The following is a 17,111-nucleotide window of genomic DNA, read 5'->3' on the forward strand; positions in this document are numbered from 1 at the left end:
AAGCGACCTAAACCCTGTTAGGGTTTGTGTGGACATGGCCCACCTGCGGATGCCCAGTCGATCTGTGGACACGACAGTGGGCTTTTTGAAAGCCACGCTCGGCGGCGTAGGGAATGCTTTCGATCGGATCGTTTTAGATCGGTCGGTTTCGTCTCGGCATGGGTCACGAAATGATGCAAGAGATGTTTGGAGTCACCACCAAGCATTTGTGGGATGCTTGGAACCCTTTCGAATCCACTTTATACCTAGGTCAACTAAGGCAAAAAGCGGTGTTTGACATAGGTACTAAAGATAAGGAATCGTCCCTCTTTAGCATCTTATCTCTAGAATGACTCTCGTATGCCCTGGATAAGGTCGTCCACTATCCAAAGTTTCTGAGTAAGAGGTGAAGGTACGTATTGGGAAGCCCTTTAATCGGACACCCAATCCCGCCTGTGGTAGCAGCCTCTACTGATCGATCTTGGTTGGTCAAATGCAAAAATTGATAAAACGGGTAAATGCATGAATGCGCATCCACTAGTTTGAACCTAACATGTGAGCTTTCTATGTCGGTTTGTTTAATCCAAGTATCAAGTATTTGATGTCAAGTTGGATTTAATGTTGATTTGCATGCAAGACGAAAATTAAACATCCATTTACCAAATTAGGTTTATGGTGCAAAACGTGATCCATTTGTCTTAGTAAGGCGTTTTGCAAATGTGATGTAAAATGAGCAGATTTGTCATCTGATCCATCCTGTATTCGGGTTAGCCGAAGTCGGGATCGTCCTAGACAAAAGCTTGAAGGGAAACAGACCCTGCATCAGGCAGCCAGAAGAGGCGCGTGCCTTCAGGCGATGTAAATGGGTCTGCCCTGGTTTGAAAATGGAAAAATAAGTGGCCTGTTTAGGCGCGGGTCAACAGACGATGAAAGACGTCTTCTGACCATTGAAAAAGTTTATAAAATGTATTGAAAAATGGGTGTTTAAACCCTTCTTAATTTGAAAAGGCCGTTTAGGCCGCTTTTTGTGCTAATTTGAAGAACGAGACATGAATAATCGTCATTGTTTTGACAATATTCGATGTTGGGTTTGGTTTTGCAAGCTTGACATGAATAGTTTTGAAAATGATTCTGAACTAACTATTTTAAGTTCATTTGTTTGTGATTAGTCAACGTTCGTCTATGGACATGGCCCACCTGCAAGCCCAGCCGATCTGTGGACATACAACGGTCTTTTGAAAGCCACGCTCGGCGGTGTAAAAATGCTTTCGACCGGATCGTTTTAGATCGGTCGGTTTCGTCTCGGTAAGGGTCTCGAAATGATTAGAGATGTTCGGAGTCGCCACCAAGCATTTGTGGGATGCTTGGAAGCCGTTCGAATCCACTTTATACCTCGGTCAAACGAAGCACAAAGCAGTGTTTGACATAGGTACTAAAGATAAGAAATCGTCCCTGTTTAGCATCCTATCTCTAGAATGACTCTCGTACGCCCTGGATAAGGTTGTCCACTATCCAAAGTTTCAGAGTAAGAGGTGAAGGTACGTATTGGGAAGCCCTTTAATGCAAAAGTTGATAAAACGGTATAAATGCATGAATGTGCATCCAATAATTTAAACCTAACATGTGAGAGCTTTCTAAGTCGGTTGATTTAATCCAAATCTCAAGTATAAGATGTCGAGTTGGATTAATGGTTGATTTGCATGCAAGACGGAAATTAAACATCCATTTACCGTATTAGGTTTATGGTGCATAACGTGATCCGTTTGTCTTAGTAAAGCATTTTGCAAATATGATTTTTTGAATGAGCAAATAGTCATCTGATCCGTCCTATATCCGGGCTAACCGGAGTCGGGAGCGTCCTAGACTAATACTGGAAAGGGAACAGGCCCTGTGCCAGGCGGCCATATGAGGCGCGAGCGTGCCGACAGTGTAAGGTGGCCGCCCCTGGTTTTGGAAATAAGAAAGAAGGGGCCTGTTTTAGGCACGGGTCAACCAATGGTTATATACCGTGTTCTGACCATTTGGAAAACGTTTATAAATCGTATTGAAAAATGGGTATTTGACCCGATTTGGTTTGAAAGGGTCGTTTAGACCGCATTTGTTTATTTGAATAACGAGACTCGAATAATCATCATGATTTTGATGATATTCGGTGTCGAGTTCGATTTGGCAAGCTTGACATGAATAGTTTTGAAAATAATTATGAACTAATTGTTTTAAGTTCACTTGAATATAATTAGTCGATACTCATCATCGTACCCGGGTTAAAATCCGGCATGGTATGTAGAACCAAGTATGACTTTGTGTTGGTGACTAATATGCTTGTTTTGAAAATGTAAAGAAATGATGAAAGGCTTTAAAATACCTCCCAAAATGTAAAGAAATGAAATAAAAGGCTTTAAAATACCTCTTAAATGTTATTAACCAAATATTATCACCGAAACACGGATTTAACCGTCATGGTATGAGGAACCAAGGGTGAAAAATTTTTTATGGTAAAACAAATGAACTAAAATAAAAAAGGTTTGAAAATATTTGAAATGGTAAAAACCGATTACAAATATGAAAATGAATTAAAGGGGAAAGACGAGAACAAACACGGTTGAGTTCTGACCTGGGCACCCCATTGAGGCGCGAGCCTTTGTTCACAATAAGGGGCTTCTGCCTCAAGCCAAAACTCAGTTTTGGCTCGTTTATCCCATGTTTTGGATCGTGTTATGCATGTTTTAGCATGTTATAGTCATAAAACAAATGAAGACATGATAAAAGAAGGATTTTTACACCCTCATACTTACATGTTTGGTTATGGCGAGAAACCGACGTAAGTGTAACAACTAGTTTGGTCGGAAAAGACTCGGTTTAAAACCCTTTTGGTAAGTAAATAGAGTGTTTTATTAAGATTAGTGACGGTGTAGAGGTCGAAGTGGTCGGTCATGTGATTTAATGCACGATGACGGTACCAAACAATGTGTAAGGCTTGTATTTACGATCAGTAGGTCGTAAATATGCGTCGGATTGTGACTTAAGAAGTCGAGTTGAGAATTTTAAGGGAGAAAAGTGGGGGCGGACACTCTCGTAAGTTCTCAAATGGTGGCATTTGAGGGGTATTTATAGGAAAATGAGTGGTTGTGTAAGTTTTGAGCGACGCGGCCACCTGGGCTGCTCAAAGAGGCGCGAGCCACGTCGCGGGTCTTCGAGTTGTCCAGTCACTTTCACACAAGTGCAATCATGATTTATTCTATCCTAGGATTTGTAGTCACATGTTTGGTACTTGACCATTCATGAATCCGGGAAATCTTAGTATAGAAGGCTTTGAATGTTTTGTTTTTGGTGGTTAACTCGGTTTGACTCGTTGTTGGAGTTGGGATTTGAATTTTTGAGTCGGTTTTTGGTCCGGCGTCGGTTTTGACACTAGTTAGTGTCATTGTAACCCTGTCGTCGTGCATTAAACACTCCAGGTACTTTTAAAAAGTTTTGAAATGTTTTATTTTAGAAAACGTTTTAAGTTTTCCGACGTAAAGTTGTACACAAACTGTCGATCAAACGCCACGATTCCAAAGCATGTTATTGTCTGATAATCATCGGGTGTTTGTTGGAGTCGCAGCAGATACTGGGTATCTACAGAGCCTCCACTTTGACTGAGGCTTGGACAGGGCGAAAGTCAAAGTAGAGCCCCCAGGTCAATCAAAGATTACAACCTGGAGACCCAAGCGACGTCGAGGCGGCTCGAAAGGATTCGGCCCAAGGACCTGCCATCGGGATGGGCGACGCTAAGGCGACTTGAGGGTAAGAGCCAATGACCTGTTGTCGGGAACAGTTTAGAGTCTGTCGACTATCCGTGCGGGTCGTTTAAAGTCCGTTAGACTACGTACAAAGGCTCGCCATCCATAAGAAGGAGTCATACCCGAGGCATCTTCGGATACGTCCTTGCACGTTTGCGGATAAAGGCTCGCCAGCTGTGGTGCGTATGTGAGGAGGGCTCGCCAGCCGTGATGCGTTGTAAGGCTCGCCAGCCATGATGCGTATATGAGGACGGCTCGCCAGCCGCGATCCGTTGTAAGGCTCGCCAGCCATGGGGCGTTCATGAGGAGCGCTCGCCAGCCGCGATGCGTAGTAAGGCTCGCCAGCCATAGTGCGTATATGAGGAGGGCTCCCCAGCTGCGATGCATTGTAAGGCTCGCCAGCCATGGTGCGTATATGAGGAGGGCTCGCCAGCCGCGATGCGTTGTAAGGCTCGCCAGCCATGGGGCGTATATGAGGAGGGCTCGCCAGCCGCAATGCGTTGTAAGGCTTGCCAGCCATGGGGCGTACATGAGGAGGACTCGCCAGCCGCGATGCGTAGTAAGACTCGCCAGCCATGGTGCGTATATGAGGAGGGCTCGCCAGTCGCGATGCGTTGTAAGGCTCGCCAGCCATGGTGCGTATATAAGGAGGGCTCGCCAGCCGCGATGCGTTGTAAGGCTCGCCAGCCATGGTGTGTATATGAGGAGGGCTCGCCAGCCTCGATGCGTTGTAAGGCTCGCCAGCCATGGGGCGTATATGAGGAGGGCTCGCTTGCCGCGATACGTTGTAAGGCTCGCCAGCCACGGGGCGTACATGAGGAGGGCTCGCCAGCCGCGATGCGTAGTATGGCTCGCCAGCCATGGTGCGTATTTGAGGAGGGCTCGCCAGCCGCGATACGTAGTAAGGCTCGCCAGCCATGGAGGGTCGGTTAATTGACCGTGAGAATAGCCGCGTCGAATGGGCTTGTTTTGAAAGTAGCGGACTCATGATGCCGCTGTGAAAATAGTGAATTTTGAATTTCCACTATCACTGTTGTTGAAATGAGCGGGTCCCGCGAGGAAGCCCCCTGTTGACATTTTGAAGGAATAGTGAATTTTGAATTTCTACTACTCGTTCTTTTGAATTTTTTGAAGGAAATAGCAAATTTTAAATTTTGCTATTACGACTGAGGTGACGGTTTATGTACCGGCGTTGACATGTGATAGAAATAGTGAATTTGGAATCTTCACCATTATTTTTGAAGTGACGGTTTATGTGCCGTCGTTGACATGTGAAGGAAATAGTGAATTGGGAATCTTCACTATTACTTTTGAAGTGACGGTTTATGTGCCGCCGTTGACATGTGGAGGAAATAGTGAATTGGGAATCTTCACTATTACGTTTGAAGTGACGGTTTATGTGCCGCCGTTGACATGTGTGGTGAAAATAGTGTAATCTAATTTCCTATTATTATTTCGTAAATGATGGTTTTAATTGCCGTCGTCTGAAATTTGAAGAAATAGTGAATTTTTGAATTTTTCACTATTATTCTTGAAATTAAAAATAGAAGAAATAGTGAATTTTGAATTTTCCACTATTATTTTGTTTTTGAAATTGACGGTTTTAGTCGCCGTCATGGTAATTTGAAGAAATAGGGAATTTTTGAATTTTTCACTATTATTTTGAAAAAATGACGGTTTTAATTGGCGTCGTTGAAATTTGAAGAAATATTGAATTTTGAATTTTTCACTATTTTTGAAAGGAAAATGGCGGTTTTGATCGCCGTTTGTTTGAAATTTTTGAAAGAAAATAGTGAATTTTGATTTCACCATTTGTTTCTGTATTTGCAAAATGACGGCCCTTAATATCGTCATTGAATACTTGAAGTTTATTACGGGAAATTGGGCCAAAGCCCAAAATTTCGCTGAAAGAGCAGGGAACACCTGATTGAGGCGCGAGCTACCTGGCGAAACAAGGGAGCTTCCCTATTTTTCTGTAAAAGACGCGAGATTGGTCCGCATATCATCCTCACTTCATCTTCAACCTTCAACTCGAATAAACCACAAAAATCGCCATTGTCGGACCTTTGCTTGCGTTCATTCGTGCCATTGTCAACAATGTCATCTCAAGGTATGTATTCCCTTTTGAATCCATTTGAATTTGTTGGTCTTTTTGATAGATTGAATTAGGGCAAAATGTTTACCCATGAAAATCGATTTGGGCGTTTTTGATTGAGCCCATTTCGAGTGAAATTGATGATTGCATTAGGTTAGAAACCCGTTTAGGAGTATAGGGGTGCTTTTAGTTTGCATTTTGGTCCCCGTTCCCGCTCCTTATGTTCGAAAAACGTGAGTGAGGTGGAGAAACCGTCTCATCTCACAATACCAAGTTTATTTGCTTGGGTAATGGGTCCTACTAGGTTGCATTGTAGTCGGGAAAGACCGTATTTGCCATTGTGGACCTTTGTATTGTGGGCAAAATTGGAATTTTTGCCTTTTGTGACGGTCTTATGTCTGACGGAATAAGCGCCTGTTTGAGCTTGAATTGAGTCAGTTTGCCTTGAAATGGACCTTATTGGTAGTTTAGGTCGCTTTGAGGCATGATAAAATCGCGTTGCCTCTTTGCGGTTGTTTTTGAATTTTTGACCGGTTTGCGCTCAAATTGGCGTAGAAATTGCTTTTTTGAGCCGTAGAAAAATTCCTCATTGCATTGGGAATGTACTTTGGTTTGTTGGCAGACCTTGTGTGGGTCTTGGGGTGCCGTTTTTTGTTGTGGTTGTTTCGACTCGTCTTTTGCTTGAAAAGAAGGACGAGTCGTTGTTTTTTTGTGCGTTTTTTGTGAACTATTTTTTTTTTTGGTTGGGTTTGGGCGGGGTTGCCCTCGCTTTGCTTTGCAGGTTGTTTATTTGTTTTGGGTTTGTCCAATTTACGCCGTCATAATGCCGAAATTTTGGCTGACGTTTTTTGTTTGACCTTGATTGCAGGGTGCCATTTGGGACCTATGGGGTCCGTCGTGAAGGCTTTGGAGGAGGAGGATGATCCAGGAGGAGGAGAGGCGACTTTTTTTTTACAGGCTTGGTTATGTTTTTTCCTGGCGGCCTTTGCCCGGCCAATGATCGGGTATCGATCGTTGGTCGTTGTCTGCAGAGGTTCGGATGTCCGATGAGTGGGGTTCAATACGGGTGCGTTATCCCATGTTGCCACTTTTGATCGTTGTCGAGTTCTAGGGTCAACATCGGGGTAATGTCCGTTGTCATGGTCCTCTTTCCCTCTTGAATTATGCTGATTGGAGGTCAACGTCGGGGTAACGTACTGAGTTACGATCCTTGATTGTCGTGTCGTCCGAAGTCTGCCAGACATCATTTTTCTTTTTGTTATGGAGGAGGAACGTGGTGTTACCGTTATGGTAACCACCTCTGCTTCCGTTATTGCTCCTTTGTTTCCCGTGTTGCTCCCTTTCTTTTCCGAGCGAAAGGATAGGGAGTGCTTAGTTCGGTAGGTGGCAGATAGCCCCCAGTTCGTTGTCTTAGGCCAGTGTCTTTATGATAGATGGTTGTTTTCGGCCAGTGTCTGTATGATAGATGTCTATACTAGATCCTGTTTGTACGGTCAGTTGCCGTATCAAACGTGTATCGATGTATTTTGCGTGAGGCGGTTTGTATATATGTGTTTTTGGATTGTGGTTTATTTTGTGATTATTGGCTTTTTGGGTTGTGTTTCGGAGGAGCGCTGTCGGCTGTCAATTCTCCTTTTTGCTTCGCACTAGTTCCTGCATCGTTAGTGTAGAAAATAGGCAACAGGTAGCACATACGCATAAACGTAAACACGTAAAAGCATTTGATTGAAAACAAAATTAACCAAGATGACTTGAAGTTAAAATTGAATTTTGAAAATTGAAATGAATTTTGAAAATTTTTGCGACAAGTCGTCACGTTTTGACTCCCAAAGGAATTTATTTGAAAATTGAGCAATTAACTCGTGTCGTGAATTAAATTGCGTTGAAATTGTTGGAATTGATTTGTGACTCGAAAAATTTCGAACTCAATCCGTCAGGGAAGAATTTTAGAAAAGATTTTTACGAGTGTATTTGATTTGATTTTTTGAGGTCAAGACTCGAATTTGTGAGTGCTTGAAATTTCGAGGAAAACTGATGTCGTGTTATCAATTTTCGATTTTTATTTTGATGGAAAATTGTGAAAAACCGAAAAATTTTCGGAATTTTGATTGACATGGAAACGATCCGTTGCATATCGGGGCGACTAGCCCTTCCCCCCTTAAAAAAAGAAGAAAAATTCGTATGTTTAAAGCTGCGTTCTGGAAACCGTGTCGGATTTCGTAAAACGCGAAAACAAGAAAATGTGAGTGTGAGGAAGCACAAAATGTCCTGGATCATCCCGAAGAGGCGCGAGCGTTCTGGCGGGAGGTTTGAGGTGTCAGGAGAAAACACAAGTTGAAAGAGACAAGTCACAGCGGGAATCCTGGGGGAGGGCCTAAAGAGGCGCGAGCAGCTTGGCGATGGGAGCCAGCTCTCCCCTTTTTCGGAAAAACGCGCAGATCGTTTTGTATAAATAGTGATGTTTGCGCTTCATTGTTTCATCATCCGAAACACAAAAACATCTCTATAAAACTTCTTCTTCTTCCACAAAAATATTTCGTGGATGCCTTCGAGAATACGTTGCGACAATGGTGCCGGGATTTGTCGCCTCCCGAAAAGTATCAACTCATTTGCATGGGAGTTGGTCAATTGTTGGTGCTCCGTCAAGTCAAGGTGAAATCCTCATTCCTCGAAGCATGTTCTCGGTTTTGGGATTCGAAACACCATGTTTCCGTTTTCCCGAAAAGTGAAATTTGTCCTCTTGCCGAAGAGGTTGGAGCCATTGGTGGGTGGCCGGGTTATGTTCCAGTGCTTCCTCCGACTCGGTTGTGCTACAAGGAGAAATTCCATTCCATGTTGGGTTTGTCGACAAGTCAAGTCAACTTCCTTCTTGCTCCACATGGTGTGGACATGGTGGCTCTCATCAACATCTTTTCCAACCGATTAGATGCCAATGTTTCGGAGGTGGCTAGGAGAAGAGCTCTTGCCTTCCTTGTCCATGTATACGTCTTTATTGATGCTTTGAAGAAGGAGGGGCCGAAATGCTATGGTAGCATAACCCTTGTTCATGTGGTTGAGCAAATGGAGCATGGTAGAGATCCATCATGGTTGGTGCTTGGAGAGATCATCCAAGCTTTGGACGAAGAAGGCTCTTGTAGAGAAGCTCCCTCATTCGGATCCCCAAGGATCCTCCAAGTGTGGCTATTGGAGAGGCTAAGGTATGTAGAGCCTCCGGTTGATTCTTCTTCTTATTCCTTCTGTCACCTTACCATGAGGAAGAAGTTATACTCGGATAGTTTTGCTTCTACCGAGGCTTATTGGGCCGCAAGATTGGCGGAGGAGGGTGGTCCTCACATCCGTTGGCTGGTGCCATGGTGGCACTTGAGGTCCTTCACGGGGTTGCCCGCTTCGGGTTCTAGTCCTCATTCTTTGATGGTGGTGGGTTTGAAGGTTGCTTCCTTCATTTATCCCGAAAGGCTCATGAGGTAAATGGGGCGTCAACAAATGGTGCCTGCTCAAGATACCCTTATCCAAGAGAATGTTTTCCGGAACTCGGAGCTTGTGGAGGTCTTTGAAAGATGGTGGGCCACTCGGCCGCTTTGGGAGGTACCGAACCCCGTTGCCACGACATGGGTGACTCCTGCTTATGTCAAGTGGTCAAGAGCTTCGTCCTTGGAGGAGAGATCCAAATTCCGTAAGGACGAGGTTGTCAACTTGAAGTATCGAGAGGTTGGCAAGGCCAACCGTGCCTTCTTCGAGGATTATGTTGATGGAGCTAGTCCCGATGTGATGAGACCACCAAAGAGGAGAAGCTCGGGTCCCAAGAACATGGTGGGCCGTGCATGGGCTCGTTTTGGGCCGAACATGGGGTCTTGTACTAGACCGGAGGCCGTTGCCGTTGTAGATCCGTTGAGGATCCGTTCTGAAGAGGAAATCCATGCTAGGCAGGCCAACAAGAAGAACAAGGGGAAGATGTACCCCGAGGGAAAAGGCAAGGGTGGAATGGAAGTGTGAAGACCTCCATTACCCACTTTATTATTATGTTGTATTATTGTTGTGAGTTTTTATTATGTTGTACTAGCTAGTTATTGTGTGTTTTGTGCTAGTTTTATTATGTGAGGTGTTTTAGTCGACACCTTAGCTTTGACAAGTTGCAGACTCGTCGAGCTTTATTTGTTGTTGAAATTGTAATCCCTCCCATTATTAATTAAATAAGAGGATTGCTCGTGTCAAAAATTGCGAACGCTTGTTTCTTCCATCCATTTTGTAAAGGCAACTCGGTTTGAATCGTCCTAAACGTTTGCACTTGGGAAAGTGGGATTTTTGTAGGAAGGGAGAAAGGCTATTTTTTGTATTTTTGTGGGAAAGGGAATGGTTTTCCTTTCTTTTTTTTTGAAAGTTGATGTGGGTGATGTTTTTTGTATGTGGTTTTTTTTATTATGGGGATGGTTGTGTCCTTCTTGTGTAAGAAAGGACTGCTTACGTATCCACCTGAAGAGGTGAAATCAAACCATGATCGTAGTTCGAAATGTTTTGTAAATTTTGATTGGGTTTTGTGGTTGTATCCCTCATGTATAAGAGGGACTGCCTACGTATCCACCTGAAGAGGTGAAATCAAACCACGCTCGTAGTTCGAAATGTTTTGTAAATTTTGATTGGGTTTTGTGGGTGTATCCCTCATGTATAAGAGGGACTGCCTACGTATCCACCTGACGAGGTGAAATCAAACCATGATCGTAGTTCAGGGGTTTTTGTTTGTTTTAGTGCAAATGGACGTTGCCTTTGACAGATCAAAGGACTTTCAAAACGGGCAAGGTGCCGCAACGTAGACTCGATAAAACATGCAATTTCAAATCAGAACGCGTTTGAGAAACTGGACTTGAAAAGGGTTAAGGTGGACGCTAGTTGTAAAACTAGGCTTGGATCGTTGGTTGCTATGGTTTAAGGGTAGGACTTCTTGAGTTGGTTTAGGTTGGTCGGGTTCGTAAAATCCTCCCTATCTAGGTCACTCAGTCTCACTGCCCCCCCAGAGAGTCCTTTCTTGACCAGGTATGGCTCGACCCAGTTGGGTTTGAATTTTCCCCTCGGATCGACGGGTAGCGGTGCTCGGACCGACTTGAGGACCAAGTCACCCTCCTTAATATTCCTGGGTTTGACCCTCATGTTGAATGCTCGTTGTATACGTCATTGGTATAGCTGGACGTTGTGCAAGGCATTGAGTTGCCGTTCGTCTAGAAGAGTGAGTTGTTCGTACCTTCGGCGGGTCCATTCCGCCTCAGGGACTTGACTCTCCAGTAGGATGCGCAGAGATGTGACCTCTAACTCTACCGGTTGAACTGTCTCCATACCGTATGCTAGGTAGAAGGGTGTGGCGCCTCTCGGTGTTCGAATGGAGGTTCGGTATCCCCAGAGTGCGAATGGGAGTTTGCTCGGCCAATCGCGGTATTTGTCTTGCATTTTCTTGATAATGGTGACAAGAGTTTTGTTAGCTGCCTCCACCGCTCCGTTGGTTTGACAATGGTAGGAGGATGATCGATGTCGTTTGATCTTGTATTTGTCCAGCAAGGCCTGAGTTTCCGCCCGGAAGTGAGAGCCTTGATCGCTGATGATTTCATGGGGTACCCCATATCGGCAGATGATGTTGTTCTGGATGAACTTGACCACTTGTTTGGCGGTCAAGATTTCATATGACTGTGCTTCCACCCATTTGGTGAAGTAGTCGATGGCGACGAGAACGAAACAATGTCCCTTGGTGCCCACCGGGTTAACTTTCCCGATGATGTCGATGCCCCAGGTCGAGAAAGGCCAGGGTGACGTCATCGTGTATAAAAGGGATGGTGGTATATGTTGTATGTTGGCGAAGATTTGGCAATTGTGGCAATGTTTGACGTAGTTACGGCAATCGGCTTCCATGGTGGTCCAGTAGTAACCTAGCCTCATGATTTTTCGGGTAAGCATCATTGCGCTCATGTGAGGGCCACATTCTCCAATGTGGACCTCTCCCATGACGTTTTTGGCTTTGTGATGGTCAATGTAAAGGCGAAGAATCCCTTGGGGTGTTCTTTTGTATAAATGGTCTTGGTTTATCACGAATTGTGATGCAAGTAAACGGACGGCTCTTTGTCCTCTTTGGTCAGAGTTAAGAGGGAATTCATTTTTGGTTTTGTAGTTGAGGATGGCTCGGTACCAAGGTTCATCATGGCTTTCCTCGTCGTTGTTGATGGCACAAATGTGAGCTGGCTCGCTCATACTATCGACACATAGGGGCATCAACGTCATGTCGTCAGGTATGTTGACGAGTGCGGCAAGTTTTGCCAGGGCATCAGCAAATTGATTTTCCTCTCGTGGCAAGTGGAAGTAGTCGACTTGGTCGAAGAACTCGACCTCTTGATTGATTCTCGCTCGGTAGGGAGCTAAACTATCACTTCGGATTTTCCATGATCCGGACACCTGATTGATGATGAGCGAGGAATCGCCGTGGACCCTCAGTCTTTTCATGCCAAGTGTGATGGCTGCTTGCAGGCCGATGAGACATGCTTCTTATTCAGCGGCATTGTTGGTGACGACGAAGTCTAGTTTGACCGAGATCGGAACATGTTCTCCCTCTGGCGATATTAGAAGGATTCTTACCCCGAAGCCTCTCAGATTAGATGCACCATCGAAGTATAGGTCCCATACGTCGGAATCGGCATAAAGGATGTCTTCGTCAGGAAGTGACCATGTGTCGGCCGTTGGATCCTCATTGACGGGATTTTCTGCCAGGAAATCGACGACTGCTCTTCCCTCAATATCTTTGAGGGGTACAAACTCTAGATCGAACTCGGAGAGCATGAGTGTCCACCTAGACAGCCTACCGTTTAGTACGGGTTTTTCGAAGATATATTTGACCGGGTCCATCTTGGAGTAGATGTGGACCGTGTAGATGAGCATATAATGCCGCAACTTCTTTGTTGACCATACTAGGGCAAGGCATGTCTTTTCCAGTTGGGTGTACCTTGTCTCGTACTCAATGAACTTTTTGCTGATGTAGTAGATGGCTCGTTCTTCGCCGTCGACTGTTTGTGCTAGCATTGCTCCCGTGGCTGTGTCTGTAACAGTCAGGTATAGAGATAAAGGAATCCCTGGTTGAGGTGGCATGAGGACAGGAGGTTTGGATAGGATTTCCTTTATCCTGTCGAAGGCCTTTTGGCAGTCGTCGTCCCAATCGGTGTGATCGGAGGCGCGAAGTTTCTTGAATATTGGTTCACAAATCATGGTGAGCTTGGCAATGAAGCGGCTGATGTATTGGACCTGACCGAGAAATCCCCGAATCTCCTTCTCGTTCCTAGGCCGAGGCATTTGCTGAAGGGCTTTGATTTTGGTTGGGTCAATCTCAATGCCTCTTTTGCTGACGACATGTCCCAAGAGTTTTCCGGAGGTGACCCCGAATGCACACTTCTGAGGATTTAGTCTCATGTTATATTTCCCAGGCGAGCGAAGAATTTTTTAAGGGCGTTGAAGTGGCCTTCCCGTTCTCTTGACTTGACAATCATGTCATCGACATACACCTCTACCTCCTTGTGCATCATATCATGTCGGGGAGTGGTAGCGGTTCTTTGATAGGTAGCCTCGGCGTTGATGAGACCGAAAGGCATGACTGTGTAGTAATATGTACCCCACTGTGTAGTGAATGCAGTTTTGTGCATGTCTTCCTCAACCATTTTAATCTAGTTGTACCCGGCATACCCGTACATGAATGATAGGAGAGCATGTTCGGCAGTGTTGTCTACCAGAATGTCAACATGTGGCAAAGGGAAGTCGTCAACATATGGTTTATGGTGATTACGAGTCTCAAGCTTAAAGGAATCCACCAATTCAGTAGCAACCGCATTTGTGCAAGACCCACTATCAATAATCAAATTGCAAGTCTTACCATGCACCTTACAACGAGCATGGAAAATCTGCTCACGTTGCTCCATTTCAATCGGTGTGGATTGAATATGCAAGTTTCTCACCATAAACATCTCTTTATCAGTGTCATATGATGGTTCGACAATATGAGTGTGAACCTCATCATGTTCTTCATCTTCATCGTTCTGGACAGAATTGACCTCCGTCTCATTTGTCACCACGAAACATGGAGTAATCTCACCTAACTCTTGAAGAGTAAGCGCTCTCTTTTGGGGACATTCGTTAGCGATGTGTCCATAACCTTGGCACTTAAAGCATCTCCTAGCACCCATATTTTTAAAATCAGTAACAACTCCTTTGCCCTTGTCTTTGGGTTCTTCCTTTTTGGCTTCCTTACTAGACGATGATGTAGCGCTTGACTTATAAAAAGGATTAACACCCTTAGAACCATCACGAGCAACCAAGGGTTTCTTTCCTTAGTCCTGCTTTTCAAACTTAAGAGCAAGCTTACACACATCATTAAAATCAAGGAAATTCTGAACTTCAACTCGTTGGGCCAATGAAGGACTCAAACCCTTAATGAATCGAGCAATTTGCATCTCCTCCCGTTCCTCAAGGTCACACACCATAATTAGTCTTTCAAACTCCTTAATGTAATCGGTCACACTTAAATTACCTTGAGAAAGAGATGTAAGCATCAAGTACTGCTCTTGTTCATAGTCTCTTGGCATGAAGCGTTTTTGCAAGTGCTTTTTCAACTTATTCCAAGTCTCAATCTTACTCTTTCTTTCACGCCTTCTTTGTTTCTTAAGGTTCTCATACCACAAGGATGCATACTTGGTCATTTTCAAGGTAGCAACCTTGAATTGCTTGTGTTCATCATAGCCTTTATATTCAAAGACTCTCTCCGCTTGTCTCACCCAATCTAGGAATTTTTCAAAGATCAAGTTCCCCTTCAAACTCCGGGATATCAAGTTTTAATCCACGATCATCATCATTATTCCTCCTTGGTTCAGGAATGGAATGATGGCTCTCATCGGAATCTGAACTTTCAACGTGCCTCCTCCCCTTCTTTCTAAGAGTATGATTACAAATCTGATCAATCTTGTAATTCATTTGTGCCATTCGTTTTGTTAAGTCATCCATACGTTCCTCCCATGGTTCTTGATATGAACCATCATGAGACATCTTTTTTTTTTCTCACGGGTGAACAGTACCAGGCGTGAACAAGAAATTTTTTTTTTTTTTTTTTTTCACGGGTGAACAGTACCAGACGTGAACAGTAAGATTTTTTTTTTTTTTTGCACTAGCAATGGATCGTCTTGTTTATGGAAAATCAAGAGGCGAAGCTCTGATAACCAATTTGATGTAAAACCGGGTACCAAATCGGTGTGAATTTTTGACACGAAAAGCCTGATTTGGTGAAGTATTGTGAGTGATATTTTTTGTGTTTTATGAGTTTAAATTGCAGCGGAAAATGTAAAGTAAAATGGATATAGATTAGCTAAGAAACCTCGCAAGATAACTCAACTAAAACTGAAATCTCCAACCAAGACCACACAGGAACAAGGAGGGAAACAAAGGATATTTCAACCAAGAACACACAGTAAACAAGGTTGAAATATGGCGCCGACCTCGCAAGGAAGACAAGAACACTCGCAAGCATTCAAAGTTTGAGAGAAAATCTCTACACTTGGGTTTTTATTTCTGAAAATTGGATGATTACAAATGTGGGAGGCTTGGTCCTTATATAGTAAAAGATGTGCTTGGGCTCCAAGGCAACATTAAATGCTAGGGGCAATTTCCTAAGCATGCTTGTGCTCCAAGGCATTATTTAAGACTATGTAGAAAAAATATGCTAGATTTTTGTAAAAACTAGGTGAGGAAAACTAGGTGAGGAAGACTAAAATCATCCTCTAACTTGGGCGGCACTCTCCTTGGGCGGCACTCCTTGGACGACACTTCTCGGATCAGCTAGAGCTCGATGTCCAACTTATCATTGTGACATAACTCGCATTTCTTTTAGCGCCAAAATAAGGACTCGAATCAGCGTTAAGTAAGAGTGCGCTAGAGCTCGATATTGCTCCCGCATCAAGCCTAGACTCTTAATATTATTGAATTTGTCCTATTTACTTTAGTGCATTTAGTTTTAGCAAACCAATCGAAACCTTCAATAAATCGGTTACTTTAAGACGAACTTAAATATTAGCAAACTATAATATTTAACTCGCCTCCCTGTGGATTCGACCCTTTCATGCCACTAGCTACCAGTTAGTAGTAATTTAGGATTTATTTTGATTGGACAATGATTGAAAACAACCTTATCAAATTTGGCGTCGTTGCTGGGGAGGTAACCACTTTTCCGTTTGTTTTTGTTTATTTTTGTCTTTTTCTCTCAGGGAGCATCAGTTCCTCGAGACTGTTTGATATTTTTCTTATTGTTTTCGTGTATGCCCAGGTCTAACAGGTCGGAGATTGTACCTTTTGATCCCGAGTCAGAGAAAACTTTTCACTATAGACGAAAATTTCAAAGAGAAGTAAGTCAAGTGGAAGACTTGAATACACTTGACTACGAGCGGATTACTTTCATAGAAGATTCGTCCTTTGAAGAGGACACATTAGTTTCTGCACCCATTATTTCTACAATAGTAAAGATGCCGACCTTAGCAAGTCATTCCTAACGGGCCATTAATTCTATTCCTAAAGGTTTAAAGCTCCCTACCATTGATAAAGATACCTTTGAGATCAAATCATCTTACATAAGCCTGGTAGAGCGAAATATATTCGGAGGAAAAGCTGGTGAGGACCCTGCCAAGCACATGTAGAAATTTGTCATATATTGTCGTTCTATTCCCTTGACTGCTGGGGTGACTCAAGATCAAGTCAAACAGACTATTTCTCCCTTCTCTTTGAGAGATGATGCAGCAGAATGGCTACGTGACTTGGATATGGAGACCAATGCAATTACAAACTGGAATTCACTAGCTCTTGTATTCTACAAGAGATATTTCCCTCCTCAGAATATAAATAATCTAAGGAGCCAGATTTCGAGTTTTAAGCAAGGTCCTACTGAAGATCTTAATGAAGCATGGGTTCGCTTTAAAATATTGGTTCGTTCAGTCCCTCACCATGGCTTCGAGAAATGGTTTCTTTGCAACCAGTTTTACAATGGGTTGTATGACGATCATAGAGCTCTACTTGATTCTTCAGTTAATGGGAGATTCCAGGACAATACTAATGATGATAATGTATGGAAATTGATTAATCGGATAGTCACTCACACTGCTGAGTATGGTAACCCCAGAGGTAGTAAGAGAAGAGGTGGTTCAGATAATGTTGTTACAACACAGCTGGAGGCCTTAACGGCTTAAATAGCCGAATTGAAG

General features: G+C 43.7%; 1 non-coding gene across 1 annotated transcript; it reads right to left on the reverse strand.

The window, feature by feature from the left end:
• Window positions 1-16,754: 16,754 nt before the first annotated feature.
• LOC141609804 (small nucleolar RNA R71) lies at window positions 16,755-16,861 on the reverse strand. The gene has a single exon (XR_012527713.1). It is a non-coding gene; the product is annotated as a small nucleolar RNA R71 (small nucleolar RNA).
• Between the last annotated feature and the right edge of the window lie 250 nt (window positions 16,862-17,111).

This window comes from Silene latifolia, chromosome 10, assembly GCF_048544455.1.
Source record: "Silene latifolia isolate original U9 population chromosome 10, ASM4854445v1, whole genome shotgun sequence".
Classification (NCBI taxonomy): Eukaryota; Viridiplantae; Streptophyta; class Magnoliopsida; order Caryophyllales; family Caryophyllaceae; genus Silene; species Silene latifolia.